The sequence below is a fragment of the Mesoplodon densirostris genome, chromosome 10, assembly GCF_025265405.1.
Source record: "Mesoplodon densirostris isolate mMesDen1 chromosome 10, mMesDen1 primary haplotype, whole genome shotgun sequence".
NCBI classification, from domain to species: domain Eukaryota; kingdom Metazoa; phylum Chordata; class Mammalia; order Artiodactyla; family Ziphiidae; genus Mesoplodon; species Mesoplodon densirostris.
In genome coordinates this window covers 90,855,365-90,872,057 of record NC_082670.1, presented here as the reverse complement: position 1 = coordinate 90,872,057, position 16,693 = coordinate 90,855,365, and the positions used below count along the sequence as shown (strand labels likewise).

General features: G+C 41.1%; 1 protein-coding gene and 1 non-coding gene across 6 annotated transcripts in view; both read left to right on the top strand.

Annotated features, from left to right (window-relative positions):
* FOXP1 (forkhead box P1) overlaps positions 1-16,693 on the top strand; it is a 602,050-nt gene that overhangs the window by 217,668 nt on the left and 367,689 nt on the right. For 4 of the 5 annotated variants that reach the window (XM_060111624.1, XM_060111623.1, XM_060111622.1 and 1 more), the window contains exon 4: positions 5,731-5,826. The exons of the other annotated variant lie outside the window; for it this stretch is intronic. The gene's annotated coding sequence lies outside the window, so the exon portion shown is untranslated. The remainder of the gene's footprint in view (positions 1-5,730; positions 5,827-16,693) is intronic. 5 annotated transcript variants of the gene reach the window in all.
* On the top strand, positions 10,867-10,939 carry TRNAG-GCC (transfer RNA glycine (anticodon GCC)). The gene has a single exon. It is a non-coding gene; the product is annotated as a tRNA-Gly (tRNA).

Genomic DNA, 16,693 nt, shown 5'->3' with positions numbered 1-16,693 from the left:
AGCCCTGGAGTTTTTTTTTTTTTTTTTTTTTTTTGCAGTATGCGGGCCTCTCACTGCTGTGGCCTTCTCCCTTTGCGGAGCACAGGCTCCACACGCACAGGCTCAGCGGCCATGGCTCACGGGCCAAGCCGCTCTGTGGCATGTGGGATCTTCCCGGACCGGGGCATGAACCCGCGTCCCCTGCATCGGCAGGCGGACTCTCAACCACTGCGCCACCAGGGAAGACTGGAGTTATTTTTAATGACTACAAAATATTTCTTTGTCAGACTGGGCTATCATTGACTTGCTTTTTTTCTGTTGGGATTGACATTTTAGGTAAAACAAATTCTTACAATTTATCCATTTTATGTCTCAAACCATCTTGTGTACTTCACTGTTGTAATAAAACATTAATGGGGAACTGAGATTTTTTTTAAAAAAGCATTTCTCTGTCTGTATTACATCTGTGAGCTTTACCACCCGCCCAAAAAAAGTGAACTAAAACCTTGTTACAACAACTTTACATTCTTGGGAGAATGACGGGAGAATATATTTGATGCCTTTCTTCTGGCATACTCTGTCTTTGGACACATAGCTCCCACTCTGAAATTGGTTGATAAAGAACATCCTCCAAATCCAAGAAAGCTGTTTGGTTCTAATGTGGGGAGACTTTGTACCTGATTTTGAAACTTCTAGAGGTTGTCATTTTTTGCTTCCAGCGTTCACTCCTCCAGTGACATTTTAAATCTACAAATTATTTATTTTGCTTTACTTTTTTTTTTTAAGAAGTATTTATTATAAGGTCACTTTAAGGTGCCTATTGCCTCCATTATCTTAAGACAGGGACTTGATTGTGCTGGCTGAGAAAAACCATCAGCTTTTTCTTTTCGTTACAGTGATACTATTTCCCATTATTTAACACATGAGAAATCATAATGTGTTATGTGTCAGTATATAAAACCCCCAATCAGTTTTCTAAGGCAGAAGGTAGCAAATGATGGTGGTGATCATTTTGTAACATATAAAAATATTGAATCACTATGTTGTTGTATACCCGAAACTAACATAATAAGTCAATTATACTTCCAAAAAATGTGGGGAGGGATGAAATTTAAAAAAAAAGTTGGCAAATTATGGCCCTGGGGCCAAATCCAGCTCACTACCTGTTTTTGTAAATAAAGTTTTATCAGAACACAGCACCCATTTGTTGATTTATCCCCCTTAGTTGCTTTCCTGCTGCAGTGGTAGAGTGGAATCTTTGCCACAGAGAACTTAGAGCTGCAAAAGCTGCAGCATCTAAAATATTCACTGTCTGGCCGTTTACAGAAAAAGGTTGCCAACCCTTGTTCTAAAATATGACCAAAGTATAGTAAAATGCCTTATATATAGTTAACAAATATTGTATTAAGAATGTAAAAATGTCTAAAACATTGATTTCTCAACAATTAATATATTCTCAACATGCTTTTTTTTTTTTGAAATGTGGCTTTTTTTTTTTTTATCACCAAGAACATCTGCGACACATCCCCTTTGTTGCTGGCTTTTCAAAACCTCTACAGAAGTTTCTGACATTCTACCGATTGTATTGTAACTTGACACTTTCTCCTCATGCTTTTAATTGAAAATGTTGTATTACATTTTAGAGCATGTCGTGGACTTTTTTCTTTTCTAAGCAACAACCAAAAACGTTTGACTTAGAAATAAGCATTTCCTGTAAAATTTGGGTATTAAAAGCCAAGAGGCAGTCAACTAAGAAAATGTCCACTGGATCTACCCTCCCTGGCGTTGGCTCGTATTTCACTTCTTAGAGCCTCAGTGCTGTCATCCATAAAATGGAAATCGGACCGCCTCACAGGGCCATGTGAAAATAAAGTAAGGAAAGATACACCTGACATGTTTTGGGAACACATTAGCTGCCTGTTCCCTTTCTTCTTTCTACCCTTAGGTTAATTAGAGGAGCAAACAATCACAACTATAACATATCTTCAGGGATTTTTCCAAATTTTCAAATTGATGTGTGGTGTTTCTGAAATTCAAGTATAAGTTTGGAACCAGGTTGAAATTAGAAAGGTCTGTGTATTTGGGTAAGAGATACAAACTGGCAAATGTAATAAGCATTCCTGAGTCTCAGAGGCTTAACCTAGTGCAGGTATACTTGTGAGGCACCTCCGTCTGGTGGCTGGTGGGGAACAAGTGTGGTGGTCTGCTCACATGGTATTTCAGGGACCTTGGCTTATTCCACCCAGTGAGTCCTCCATCTTGTAGGACTCGGAGTTCTGCCCTGGACCTCTGGGCTCACAACCAAGGGAAGAGAGAGGGCATTAGGGATGGGTCAGAGGCTTCTGGGTCAGGATGAAAGTAACATACCAACTTCCATCTGTTTGGCCATAACTCAGCCGCAAGGATGCACCTAACTGGAAATACATCCCAGCTGTGTACGCCCAGGAAGAAGGAAGAGATCTGATGAACATTTAGTGAGTCTCTGCCACAGACTGACCACATCTTCTTGGGTTATTATGGAGGATACATGCTTACCAGGCATAAAAGGCACAAAGATGCCAATAATCTGAGAACCTGTCTTTATCAGTTACCCATGTAAATAACATTTGGAGACAGTAATGCTGGGTAGAGACAATTAATCTGTGTACTTGTTTAAATATATTTTAAAAATTATCCTGTGATCTGAATCTGCTTCCCACATGTTGTGTGCCATTTACATACTTTGGCATTCTAAAATCACAGATCTATCATAGAGTAAGTTTAGAGATAGATACTTAAGAAATGTTGCATTCAGTGACATTTTCATTACCAAAGTGGTCTACGTGGACTCAGATTTAGTTTGCTATTCTATAAAAGCAGAAGTCATACACAGTATTGAGTGGAATTTTTATCCACGAGGGCAGATAGGACATTTGTTGAAATACTACCATTCTTATTTGATTCAAAGTGCACATCTTACAATGAACCACATCAGGACCATTTTCAATTTTTTAATACCTCTCATGGATCTAAGCACACCTTTTTTAAGTTATTCATTTTAAATTATGATTATATGAATATTTTAGGATTATAATCACCATTAAATGAAGGACAAAATTTATCATACCAAAATAGAAATTTAATTTAAAGTAGAAAGAACTTGATTGCAAGGTTTAGCAGACTAGAAACAAGACATAAAGAGGATATTAAAGAACATTTTTAAAAAGACCCTCTGTGGTACAGATTTACAATCGATTTGGAAAAAACACAGTTGCATTCAGTGATGTTTGTGAAGATGATATCTGAGACAGTCTCATCAAAGATCAAACTTCTGTAAGATTGAAAAAGCACACTAAAGCAAACAAACCTTTTGGTCATTCCACGGAGAAACTATCTTGAAAAGAAATCTTCATTCAGTACCATAAAGTTGGTGAAGTTTATTTGAGATATAAGTTGCTCTTGACCTTAAGGTGATCCTGTGGCTTTGGTCAAGAGTCAAGATTGTATATGGCCATAGGTGATTAAAAATATCCCTTTCACTTTTCTTGGTATTCACAGCATTTCCTACTACCTGTCACTTTGTCCTTGACGAAATTTGAGACTGAAAACAAGTTGACAAGGATGGTTTTCCAATCAGTTGTTCCTCATTTTTTTCTCGGGTACTTCTTTGTTATATTCGAATTCAGATTTACTATTCATGAGCCACATTTTAATCAGTGACCATATCCGACAAATGGAAGCTAAGCGCTGGTTAGTATGTTGAAAATAAACACGAGGGCTCTCATTAATGTCGCTGTCTGAATAATTAGTTGAGCATCGTGTACCGAGCAGCGGCGAAGGCAAGCTGGCTTTTCACTGGAACGACAGGCTGACAGCCACGTCCTGGAGTGTGGTCATTAGTGTGTCCCACCATCAATGTCATGTTACTGTGTCAAATTAGTTAGTGTCCCCTTAGGAGAGATGCCGGACCTACAAATTATCCTCCCACATCCCTGGAAACCGTGTTTGCGAAACCTGCGATCAAGTGTGGGCAAATTATTAACACGGCTCATAAATTAACTAGTTTACAGGCTTATAACATTTTACAAGTAGATAATAAAGGGTAGAAAAGTTTTCCAATTGCTTTGCCCTGATGTGAGGGCTGTGATCTGCCTATGTTTCCTGGAGGAGCCCACAGCTGATAGGTTTTAAAGCGGAGCATACTCATGGAGTGTCAGAACGAATGTTTGGAAAATGTAGACTCTGAAAGGAAGCCAGTGTAAATCCATTGGAAACTATAATTAACTTCGTTATCTCATTGCTCTGATAAGTCCATGACAAGGGTCCTCTTTCTTGTGGTGGCAGTTGCTCATTAATGAGGTCACCAATTAAGTTTGAACTTGGCCAACTGAAATTACCTGGAAAATATTTTTGAAGCATTCTTATCGTGCTCTTAAGCTGCCTTGTTGAAGGAGAATAACGCTAACACAGCATGTTAAACTCATATAGGAATGACGATTCTTAGGCCGTAATGTATTTGACAAACAGTTTACACTCACATCGATACCTGATACCTAGAAAACAGAGTGTGGACCAGTCTGTCCTGAGTTTATGTCCTATCAAGAAAAGGCACCCACTGGGAGCACCACCACTTAACAGTCTGCTGAGCCCTGGTAGACAGACAGCCCATGTAGTTTCCGGAGATACACGACTATTCAAATCATAAAACTTCATACATCTCCTTTTTGGTTTCAACTTCTCTGTCTGATTAGATTAGAATACATGTACATTCATAGAGGGTTGTCTGAGTTTACTTTTACAAGGGAACAACACACACACACACAGGGAAGAGGTCATGCTTTTTGTTCATCCTGTAGTTCCATTTCCCTATCTCACAGCGGGTCCCTTCTGTCATCTTCAGGGCTGTACAGGTGTCATTATCATCTCAAGGATCTAAGCAGAAAAGGCTTGGCATGTAAAACCTTGCTACTGACTGCTATTCACAAAAACTTCCTGAAACTGCTTGAGGATGAGCTGACTTCTCTGTCAGCAACTTCAACCTATTTGGCATTGTATTTAGTAAATACTCATAACCCAACTAAGCCACGAAAACACATAGCCTCAGCACACATGAGCACATGCACAGGCTGACTGTTTGCATGAGAGGGCTGTTTCCCAGCCTCCTTCTGCGTTTGAAATGCAGTGGAAAAAGAACTGTAACCTTTGGGGAGTAAGATTTTGTGTTTACCTGGTAGGTGAGATAGCTTGTCTTTTTTTTTTTTTTTTAATAAGGTGATGATGTATGTGTGTGTGCGTGTGCGTACACGTTTGCGTGTATATTTCCTCCGGTCGCTTGTACTGAATGCATTGAGAGAGACTGAAGACCAAAACCCAAAGGAAAATCTTCACTGGGACTCAGGGATCATCTTACCCGTATTTCTCAGAATGAGATAACATTGTAATTCCTACAAATTATCCTCAAAAATAAGAAATGTTGGAAGTTAAAGGAACCACACTTCCTAAGTGAATGACAGTGGCTTCAAGAGTAGCAGTTTTACTTGGCTCTGTAACATCTTTGTGCTATAATTCTATAATACTGAACTCAAATTATGAGCTACATGGAATGCTGATTCTAGAAGGGAAAGGACAAAATAGATACACAGATACATGATTATATATTGAATGTAAAAGCATGTGTCAATAAGGAAGACCTAAGGCTTACGTGAACGTGTTACTTTTGAGGCCACACAGTTTGCCACTTCTCTTAACCTCTTCTGTTCTTTTTGCTTTCAGTGTCTCTCTGTGTGTTGCAGTCCTGTGGCATTGTGCATGCCCCCAACCAGTGACCTCCAGACTTTTTATGGCTGTGAGACACGTTAAAAGTTCAGGGTGAGTGGCAAACAACACTTATATTGTGTACCGATTAAAAGTTGCCATCCACCTTCGCAGGTGACGCGATACTGGATGTAGTAATCCCTCAGAAGATAATGGAATGCCCCATTATCAAGCCTGAGTTCCAAAGCCAGCGGGAATAGGTTTATTGCCTTCCACGATGGCTTTATGGCTTTTCGGAGCAGGATTTGTAACTTGGATCATATCTTTGGAAGGGTGATCTAATGAAGGGTTGGCAAACTTTGTCTCTAAAGGGTCAGATGGTAAATATTATTAACTTCATGGACCATAGCGTCTCTTTTGTAACTGGTCAACTCTGCTGATGTGGCACAAAAGTAGCCATAGGCTATAGGTAAACAAATGGGTGTGACTGCATCCAATAAAACTTTAGTTGCAAAAACAGGTCGTGGGCCATACTTGGCCTAAAGGCCATAGTTTGTGGACCCTGATCTAATGCATCAAAGGGGAACAGATGACCTGGAATCAGGATACCTCACCAGGTAGCAGTCCCTCTGTTATTGAGCAGACCATTTATCAAGAAGAAATGGGAATAAAAAAATAATGCCCTTTCTACTGAGGTAGGAGTAGGCTGTAGTTGTAAGGATGAAACAAGATATAATGTACAGGAAAGCACTTTGAAAATTTCGAAACTGCTTACATATGTAATGGGTGCCCTATACGATTATTATGGTTCACCTAGTGGAATATACCTCCTTCACCCTTTTAATCGCATTGGGTTTTCATGAGCTAAATGAGTGTGAGAGAAAGCTGTTTTATTTTCTAAGTCATGTGGTTTGGCTGTACGTTCCTTCTATTTTATAGTTGATGGACAAGCTGTTGAAATGCCTCTTAGGTATCAAATACGGATGGAGGGCTATGCGGATAGATTATGGCAGGCTAAAGATCAAATGCCGATACAGAACTATTAAATTTCCTTTAATCATCAGATTCTGAGAGTGTTTTCAGATCTTCCACCTTTAAAATAGGCCCTAATAAATAATAATGCTTTGGATGTCTACAAGTGTGTTTGAAATTCACAAGCCTTGCATGTCAAAACATAGAGACAGGTTCAGCAAATATGCTTCCCTGGACTAGTGGTACTAATTAAGGAAAGTCATACTTAAACAAACAGCTTGGTGAATAGAGGGGTAATCAGAATCTCAATTCATGAATTCCTAGTTTTCTTTCTTTTCTGACAAAAAATAGTAGACTAGTCTTTAGATATGTTTTCATGTCTTTCTATCATTTAAGAATTGTTTTCCAGTAACAGAGATGCAGCTATGTGAGTTTAAAAAAATTAGTTGTGTGTTCTCTCATAAAAGATGTCTGGGGGAGAGCAATTTGCGCTTTCTGTCTTTATGCTCTGCTTGCCTGTTTAGGTGTTGCTTCATTTTCAAGGTCACATTATGGCTGCTGGCTCTCCAGCCACTACTTCTACATCCTGAAAGGAAGAGGCAAAAGTACAAGGAACAAAAAGAGTAGTCCTCCCAGCTGAGGAAGTCCTCTTTAAAGAACTTTCCCTGAAGTCTTGCTCAGTGGCTTCTATTTACATCCTTTTATCCACCCCTAATATAAGGGCATCTAGGAATTGGATCCTTAGACTTGAGAAATTTGTTGTCCCGGATAAATTCCAGGTTCTAGTAGTAATGAAGAAAAGGTGTATGGTCATTGAGCAGCAATTGTGGTTACTTATATGAAATCATGCTATCAGTTTTTCTTCCATGTCCAATTTTTACTTATTTTGATGAATGCCTTCTTTCTTTGATTGATTTGTGTGTATAATGTCTTATTTGAATTTTACATGTTTGAATTTCAGCTTATTCAGTTCTCAGCAGAGATACATATCTCAGTAAATATTTTAGGACCATAATATTTTTACTACAAGTGCCATGGCAAATCTGAGAAAGAAATTTCTGTCTCATGAGAACCATCAACCAAAATTTAAACTCCCAGGGCTTCCCTGGTGGCTCAGTGGTTGGGAGTCCGCCTGCTGGTGCAGGGGACACGGGTTCGAGCCCTGGTCCGGGAGGATCCCATATGCCGCAGAGCAACTAGGCCCGTGCGCCACAGCTGCTGAGCCTGAGCTCTGGAGCCTTCGAGCCACGGCTACTGAGGCCTGCGTGCCTGGAGCCCCTGCTCTGCGGCAGGAGGGGCCGCCGCAGTGAGGAGCCCGCACACAGCGACGAGGACCCAACGCAGCCATAAATAAATAAATAAATTAATTAATTAAAAAGAAATTTTAAACTCCCAAATTTTCGAATGGATTTTCTCTCCTCTGGATGGGAGATTTTGTTAAAGCCTGAGTACTAGCATGAGGTCCTAGGACATACAGGCCTGCACCCAACTGTGTTGTTCCCAGTGTGTGTGAGGGCTACCACTGATGGCTTTGAACTATCCCTCAGAGATTGGACAGTGCTGCTTACTCTGTACCTCTGCTTTGCTCTTCCCCATATGTCTGCTGTAAGCTTACTTTGGAGGGTGGAGGAGACAAGTGACCCACTCCTGTCCAGTTTCTCTATTCCAGATGGGCCTGTACTTTATTCTTGTGAAAATTACCATCCCACAGAAGAGACTTCCCTTTACTTCATAACATAGTCTCTGCCTATACCAGCCTGTGATAGATGCTCATGAAACATGGTAGCCGATGCATTCACAGACATTTCTTGAATACCTGCTGTAGATGTAGGATAGCAATGTGGGTAAGAGTGTCTGCATTGGAGTTAAATCAGCCGACATTCACATTCCACCTTTTCCATTTACTGGTTGAGTGACCCTGCGTAAGTTACTTAACCTTTCTGGGCCATGACCTCCTCATCTGGGAAATAGGGATACAAATAGGAGCTAGATTCCTATAAAGAATTACTGAGATAATGCTTGTAAAGAGCTTAGCACAGTTCGTGGTAGGTAATAAATGCCAGCATTGTGCCATGCACCCTGGGTGGTGTGCTGGAAATCCCGGTCTTTGAGGAGTTTTTACCATCCTCTGGCTGGTTCGCTGGTCATTACTGTACTGGTAGACAATGTATATTTCACAATCCATTGCTTCTCGCCTGGTATTCTGTTGGAAGTTTAAGTAAAGCCCTGGGAGGTGGCTTTGATGCCCGTCTTCAAGGACTCTGCAGCCACGTATACAGCTGGACAGCCCGGCTAACAGGACTTAGATCTCTGGGTCCCATTTTGACGCTTTCCCCTGAGAGGCAAGCAGTTCTTTCTTTATTCCGTTTTTTGACTTACTCAGACAATGGGCCCGCCTAGCAAGCAGAATTCACTAACTGCTTTCAGGTTGGTATTGCTGATGATAATCTGAAACTCAGTAGAGTTTCATTCATGCAGGCTGATGCTACATGAGGTTGGTCTTGCCCAGCCTCATCCCGGTCACTGCCTTTGTGCTGAGTCTGCAAAGCAGCCCCTGGTCCCCACACGTCTTCTTGGGACCGGCCCTCAAAGAACAGTGTCGTATGCACAGAGAAACTGCCGCGTGACTGTGGCAGAGATCATCAGCTGTGCTCACGGATGGCCCAGTTGGCGACGTGTCCCAAAGATTGAGAAGCGTTGGCGACCACTTGACCATGGCCGTCTGTTGATTAGTTGACTCTGAGGAAGTTGTGGCTTGAAGGAGTGGCTCTCACTTTTTCAAGAGACTCTTGGAAACTAAATTTTTGCTCTGTGGTTTCAAATATTTTATGTAGACACTGTTACTGTGCCCAGATGCCTTAAAATCTTCCTTGCCTCTGGACCATGCGATTCTCTGCCTGGAACAATTTTTATGCTTCACAGAGCTAACTCCTTCTCATCCCTCATTATTCAGTTCAAATATCACCTCCTCGGGGTGGGCTTCCCTGACTACCCCCATTAAAGATGATTTTCCCTCTTCCCCCTTCTCACTCTTAGCCACCCAAGCCTCTTGTCTGTTTCACTTACTACAGCTTCTGTCACTTTCTGAATATACCTGTTAACCAGGTAATCAGCAAGAGGCAGATTTGTCTGAATCAGTGTTGCTTCCTCATGGCTGACAGTGCCCAGTGAATAGTAGGCAGGCTGTCAGTCCGTATCTGTTGAAGCAGTCAGAGGACATTTGGGATTTCCCTGTGAATTTCTTTATTTCATGGTACTAAGAGGACTGCATCTGGGTGAGAGAGTAAGAAAAGAAATAAAACCATACGCATCACCTTTATTATAGGAATAGAATCCTGCCCTTGGGTTTTCTCTGGAAAACTTCCTCTCTACCTTGTACAAGTCTTTGATACTCTGTGTGTCCCATCCAGAAAGGGTTGTACATCATCACCTTCCCCATGAAGACAGAATCATTTGCCTTTTGGTTCTAAAGCTTATGGTGGGTGGTATACATTAATTAAGGATGTTGGACTCCAAGCCCAAATCCCAGCACTCTCGTTCCCTGGCTCTTTGTTCTTGGACAGATTACTTCCTCTCTTTGGTCCTCAGTTTACTTACCTGAGGCAGGGGAAATAGCATGACCTAAATAAGCTCGTAGTGTTCGTGCAAGGGTTCAATGAGATGCTCTGTGTACAGTGCTTTGCACAGGATCTGGAACAGAATAACGATGCTGTTGATTCAGGAAGATCAACAGAAGGGTATTGGGAACCACACTGACAAAACTCATGATGTCCTTTCTCATGATCTTCATGTTAAAGGGGGTAAAGATGGCGAAGAACCTGGATTCCCTATTAGATTCACTCATTTCATGCACTGAATTACCTTTAAAAAGTGGAAAATGAGCGAACAGTGGGATGACCTGTTTTATATTTGTTGTTAGCATGTCGACTGTTGGATGTGAGGGATCTGTTTCAGATGAGGCCAGTGATAAACCTCAAATGCTGGGATGGCTCAGTGTTTGGAGCCCAACCCACCTGCAAAGACACCTTTGGAATTTGGAGTGCAAGGTCCTGCACTGTCCTTACGCTGCCTGGCTGGGGAGATATTTCATCCTTAAGTAATCAGAGCTCCTTTGATCTCCTGCCTCACAATAGACCATGTCTTAAGTTGCCTGGAAATTCTAATTTTAAAAAAATTGGGGACTTCCTGGTGGCCCAGCGGTTAGGACTCTGCACTGCCAATGCAGGGGGCCCGGGTTCGATCCCTGGTCAAGGAACTAGATCCTGCATGCATGCCACAACTAAAAAAAAAAAGAAAAAAAAAAAGAAGATCCCACAGGCGGCAACAAAGATCCTGCGTGTCGCAACTAAAGACCCAGCGTGGCCAAACAAACAAATAAATATTAAAAAAAATTGTACCCTTGATGTATTGGTTCTGAAAATTTACGTATCTCTTTTTTGAAAGAAAATTCAAGTCTGTATGGATTGAAAGGAAGTAGATGTAAATATCTTTCATTGTGAGCTTTTGTTTCTTTCACCTGCTTAAGGTAGAGGGTCTGTTATGGTTGTTACGTTGTGTTACTTGGGGCCTGGTTGAACTGTGCTGTTCGTTGTGCATTTGCTGTGTGAAAGCCCAAGCACAGAGAGGGATTTGTCTCTCCCTCTATCCCACAGCTTTTGGTGGTAAAAGATGAACTATATCAAGTCACATACTCTCATTGACATGATTTATGGAAGAGCTAGGGTTATCTAAGAAATTAAAAGAGCCGTTAGGGGCTTGCCTGATGGCGCAGTGGTTAAGAATCCGCCTGCCAATGCAGGGGACACGGGTTGGAGCCCTGGCCCGGGAAGGTCCCACATGCCGCGGAGCAACTAAGCCCGTGCGCCACAACTACTGAGCCTGCGCTCTAGAGCCCACAAGCCACAACTACTGAAGCCCGGGCGCCTAGAGCCTGTGCTCCACAAAAAGAGAAGCCACCGCAATCAGAAGCCTGTGCGCCGCATCGAAGAGTAGACCCCGCTCACCGCAACTAGAGAAAGCCCGTGCTCAGCAACGAAGACCCAACACAGCCAAAAATAAATAGATAAATTAATTAAAAAATAAAAGCCATTAATTTTTGTTGATTTATAATTCGTGCCTCTCAGCTTAATAAAAATAAAAGAGCGTGAGTAAAATACAGTTTAGGGCATCAAATTTGGTTCCTAATATCCTTTTTAGAAGCAAAAAGGCTAAAGTTCAATGAGCAGGAGTTAAGTGAAGCAAACGATTCAGGAAAAACCTTTATTAGACTCATAACAGCCCTCGGAGTGGCAAAGACCCAGCTTTTTTTCCATCTATAAAAAACATGCAACACCCCTGTCTCCAAATACCATTTCAGAAATGAAAACAATAATCATGAAAGGGGAAACAGATCCGTGTAATGCGAGACTTGATTCGTGTCGTTTACACGGGAAGCCTGACAACCTGGACCACCACCCATGCAGCCGTCTTCTCAATATCCTGATGCCTGAGCATCAGCAGGAAAGATCAGGAGCGTTCCAAGGGGTTTTCTCTGATGTTTTGAAATGTTGCTGCATTCAGTGTGCCTCTCAGGCCCAGGTGAGTCTGGTTATGATGTACTGGGACTTGAATCTCCCATTGCCACTTCTTATGGACCATCAGTCAACCTTTATTTACCCTGGGTGTTCACGTCAAGAGAGGCCGTGCCTAGTCTTTGTCCGTTTCTGTCCCAGATCATTTGTTACTGGTGACACAAATCTATTCCTTCACTTCCAGCCCACTTCTTAAACATGATAATGTTTTAAAAAGTTCTATTAGAATAAAGCATGCATATGGTTTTCTATAGTTGTATATGCCTAGAAGAACTTGCATTTCATGTTACCACCAATCCTTGTGTGTGTGGTTTCCCCCTTCTCCCTCGCAAGTAATGAGAGAGAAGAGAAGAATTTAAAAAACTCATGAAAAACCTAATCCTGAGAAATTCCAAAAACCAGCGGTGAAGAGAAACAGTCTAGTTGTGAAAAGTCTACCGTGTAATAGCTGCCTTTAGTGGGAGTTTACATATTAGCTCACAAAAACTCTGTGAGATGGGTATGATACTAAAAAGTCCATTTTACAGGTGAGGAAACTGAGGCCTAGTGAGGTGAAATGATTCCCTCAAACTTCTCTGCTCATTAGAAGTAGAGCTGGGATTCAAACCCAACCACTCTTCCTCTGGTGACATGGCTCCTAACCACTGCACCATATTGTTTTCACCATGTAAGCATCTTCCTAGGGTGTTGATTTGCAAGCATGATTTTGTTTGAACATACATTTTTCACTCTGGGGCTGCTTGTATGCTGCGTGTTGAGACTTTATACTTCAGTGCCATCTAACCAGCTCTGTTTGATCTAAGTAGCCTTTTTCAAATATTTTAATTCTTTTTGCTAGTACAAGAGCTTTGGGAAATAAAAGTTAAGTCCCGATGTGATTCAGAACAAGGACAGCCATTTAATTGGCGTTCTTCGGTCTCTAGTTGGACGTGCCTGTTAAGACATTTTCTCTAGATCTTTTAGTCATTTTTCTCTGGTACATTATTCTAATTAACCTCATCTCTGCAGCCCTCATTTTAGTTCGTGGTCGCCTCTGACTACCCAACGGTTGATTTGTTCCGCTCAGTCACCTGTGTGGAAAAGTGTGGCAGGCGAGAGGGTCCTCTTCCCAAAGCAGCAGTCCTGTACCTGGGGCATTTTCCCAGTAAGCAAGTTTAGTTCTTGAGATACATTCACCTGGAAGGCTTTTATATTTACCAAAGTCAAGATCTGGGTACTTACAGGTAACACTGGGTAGCAGAGTTAGAAGATCTTTGGTTCATAAGCTGTATGCCAAGGACTTTGACATTCAAAAATAACAGATAATAGGTTTTTAAAAACATAGTAAAATATTAGGCTTGAAAAAAATATAGAAAAGCCAGTCGCAAAAGACCAACGAATAAGCAGTTTTTACTCCAGGGGTTGGAATTGTCTGTATGTCCTTGTTAACACAAACAGCAGACCTTTTTTTTTTTTTTTTTTTTTTTTTTTTTTGTGGTACGCGGGCCTGTCACTGTCGTGGCCTCTCCCGTCGTGGAGCACAGGCTCCGGACGTGCAGGTTCAGCGGCCATGGCTCACGGGCCCAGCCGCTCTGCGGCATGTGGGATCCTCCCGGACCGGGGCACAAACCCGTGTCCCCTGCATCGGCAGGTGGGCTCTCAACCACTGCACCACCAGGGAAGCCCTGGCAGACCATTTTTAATGTGTCTGTGCCTTCAAATACTGAGCCCACCATTTGTTAGGCCTCTTGGGTGACTTGGGACCAGTTTAGGCATAAAGAGGGATTAACTGGCTCATGATGGTGAGCAGTTGGCTGGTAGAATGAGCTTCTGGAGCATCTGGAGTGGGGGTTTCAGATCTCGCTGTTAAGTGTTAGTCTCAAGTCTCTGCAATGCTCTGTGTTGGATTCATTCATGGAGTCGTTGACCAGTTTGTTGCAATATAACCATTCATCACTCTGCTTTTGTGGCAACTCCAGCAGAAAGGAGTCTTTGTTTATAAGTTCTAGCAGCGCTCATAGAATTTGGATCTACCTGGTTCTGTGATTAGTCCCTTGTGAGCCATATGCCTGTCACTGAAACAGTTTCTGGGGTTGGAGCAAGGCTGGGTTGGGGGGGAGGTGTGAAGCAGTGGGTAGCCTGGCATGGGTCACATGCTCATCTCAAGAGAGGTGAATGACCTTTGACCTGCGCAAGATAATGGAAAGTGGGTGAAAGGGGTGCTGGTTTCAGAAGAAAGGGACAGAATTCTAGGAAGGTAGAGTGTGCATGTATATCCTATAAGGCACTGTACTTTTTTTTTTTTTTTTTTTTGAAGCACAGGCACCTTTTAATTTTGTAATAATTTCAAACTTAATGGAGAAGTTGCAAGAGTAGTCAAGGAACTCCCCAAAAGGAACCCTTTGCTTAGATTCAACATTTTGCTCCTTGGCTTTATCACGTCTTATCGATCTACCTATATAATATACATACACACATATGTCTATACTTATACATAATTATTTTCAAAACCATTTGAGAGTTGATTGCAGATGTCATACCCTTTTATTCCTAAGTAAATCAGGGTTTTTTTTTCCCTAGGAACAGACATTCTCCTACATAACCACAGTACAATGAGGTAATGATACAATGATACAATATTAATAAAATATAGTCCAAACCTCAGTCCCTATTCAAATTTCATCCAGTTGTCCCGATCATGTCCTTTATAACTATTTTTTCCTGGTCCAGGATCCAGGATTGCTCAGAAAGGCACTGTACTTGATGCACAGTAAAGATATAGGATTACAGAGTTGGCAGGAACCTTTAAATATCACATAGCCCAGCTATCCAAGATTGAGTGCCGTCTGAGATGTTCCCCATTAAGTTCTGTGCCTAATACTTGGACACCTCCAGTGACATTTACATCGATGAAGTGGGTTTTGCCTCAAAAATACTACCATGCCTCTGTCCTCAAGGAGCCTGGGCTTCATTCATTGCTGTACTCCTTCTGTCTGTCCTTCTGTCCAGCCATCCACCAACCATCTGTCACTGTCGTAGGTCCTAAAGCAAGGTCTTTGATTTCAACATACTTACATCCACAAGGTACACAGAAAGGTCGATTATAATACAGTGATAGAGAAGCTACAGGAATACTGATAGATTGTACACGTATAGATGAGGTTGGGGAGGAGGCACTGGAGGTGGGAGATGGGAAGCCCTCCCAGAAGCAGTGAGATCTGGCTGGGACCCCTAAGGGTGAATAGGAGTTACCAAGTAGCCAAGGGAAAAATGATCAGATTGGTGGACTAACTGTCTCTTCTAGAATTAAACCCTACATTTGGACTTGGATTTGAATTACCTAGGGAAAATGGCTTATAAAATATCTTAGCCCAGTTAAAATATACATGTCTTTTAGGCCATACCAGTGATGTTAGTGATGGGAAATAGCTGCTGATGAAGGATTTCTGTCCAGGCTAGCCACATGGCATCTTTCAAGTTACTCTGATTGCCTTTCTCCTACTAAGTACATAACAAATGAACGAATAAAGCTTCCATGGGTAAAGTTTTGCTGAGTTAAATTATAGAATTTCTAATAACACTTCTCTAAGAATTTTGAAAGGATTGGATATTGTTTGTTTATTCATATATTCTTGTGGGTAAAAAAAAATATTCTGAACTTCAGTTTTTGAATGTTACCTGAAGATAAAATAGTACGTTCCCAAGGGTTAGCATTTATATGGAGAATAAACATATTGATCCATATGAAACACTGATCATGATGGTGGCACCTAGGAAGCACTTAATGGATGCTCCTTACTTCAGAGGGTGTCTGTGATTTTTACCCCATAGGTTGTCAAAGGCTTAAAAAAGTAATTTATTGTATCAATGACTAATAACTAGTTGATCTAAAAATGTTTTTCCATATACCCTGAATGTAATATATTTTTTATTTTCACGTATTACTTCTATTCTAAAAATTAAGGATATTAATGATGGTAAGATTTAGCAAAGAACTTTAACTCCACATGCTTTTAATGCTTCCCTGAATTAATAATTTTCATGTCCATCATATTTTCTCCTTGGCCCACCATTCATCCCATATTTGGATCTTGGCAAATGATGACTTGGTTAATTAGGCAGTCTGTTAACTCTGATTACTAAGTTATAACAGATCAGTGTAGAAGCATCACTGTGCAATTTGGATTAAGATGCTCTTCATTTTATCAAAACAAATTTACATTTAGGAGTAAGTATGTTGAAATGCATTAGGGTAAAATGATGCATTTCATAAGGAAAATTTTAAAAGGATAAAGAATTATTTCCTCCTAAGTTATTTTTTTATTATGACATTCGTCACATTATCTTTCACTAGGAATAGACTTAAAAACTTGGAATTTTTCTTTTAAAGCTTGAAAATTATAGCTGATTTAATCCCTCTATTATACAAATAGGATGGATGCATTGCATTTTTATTTAAG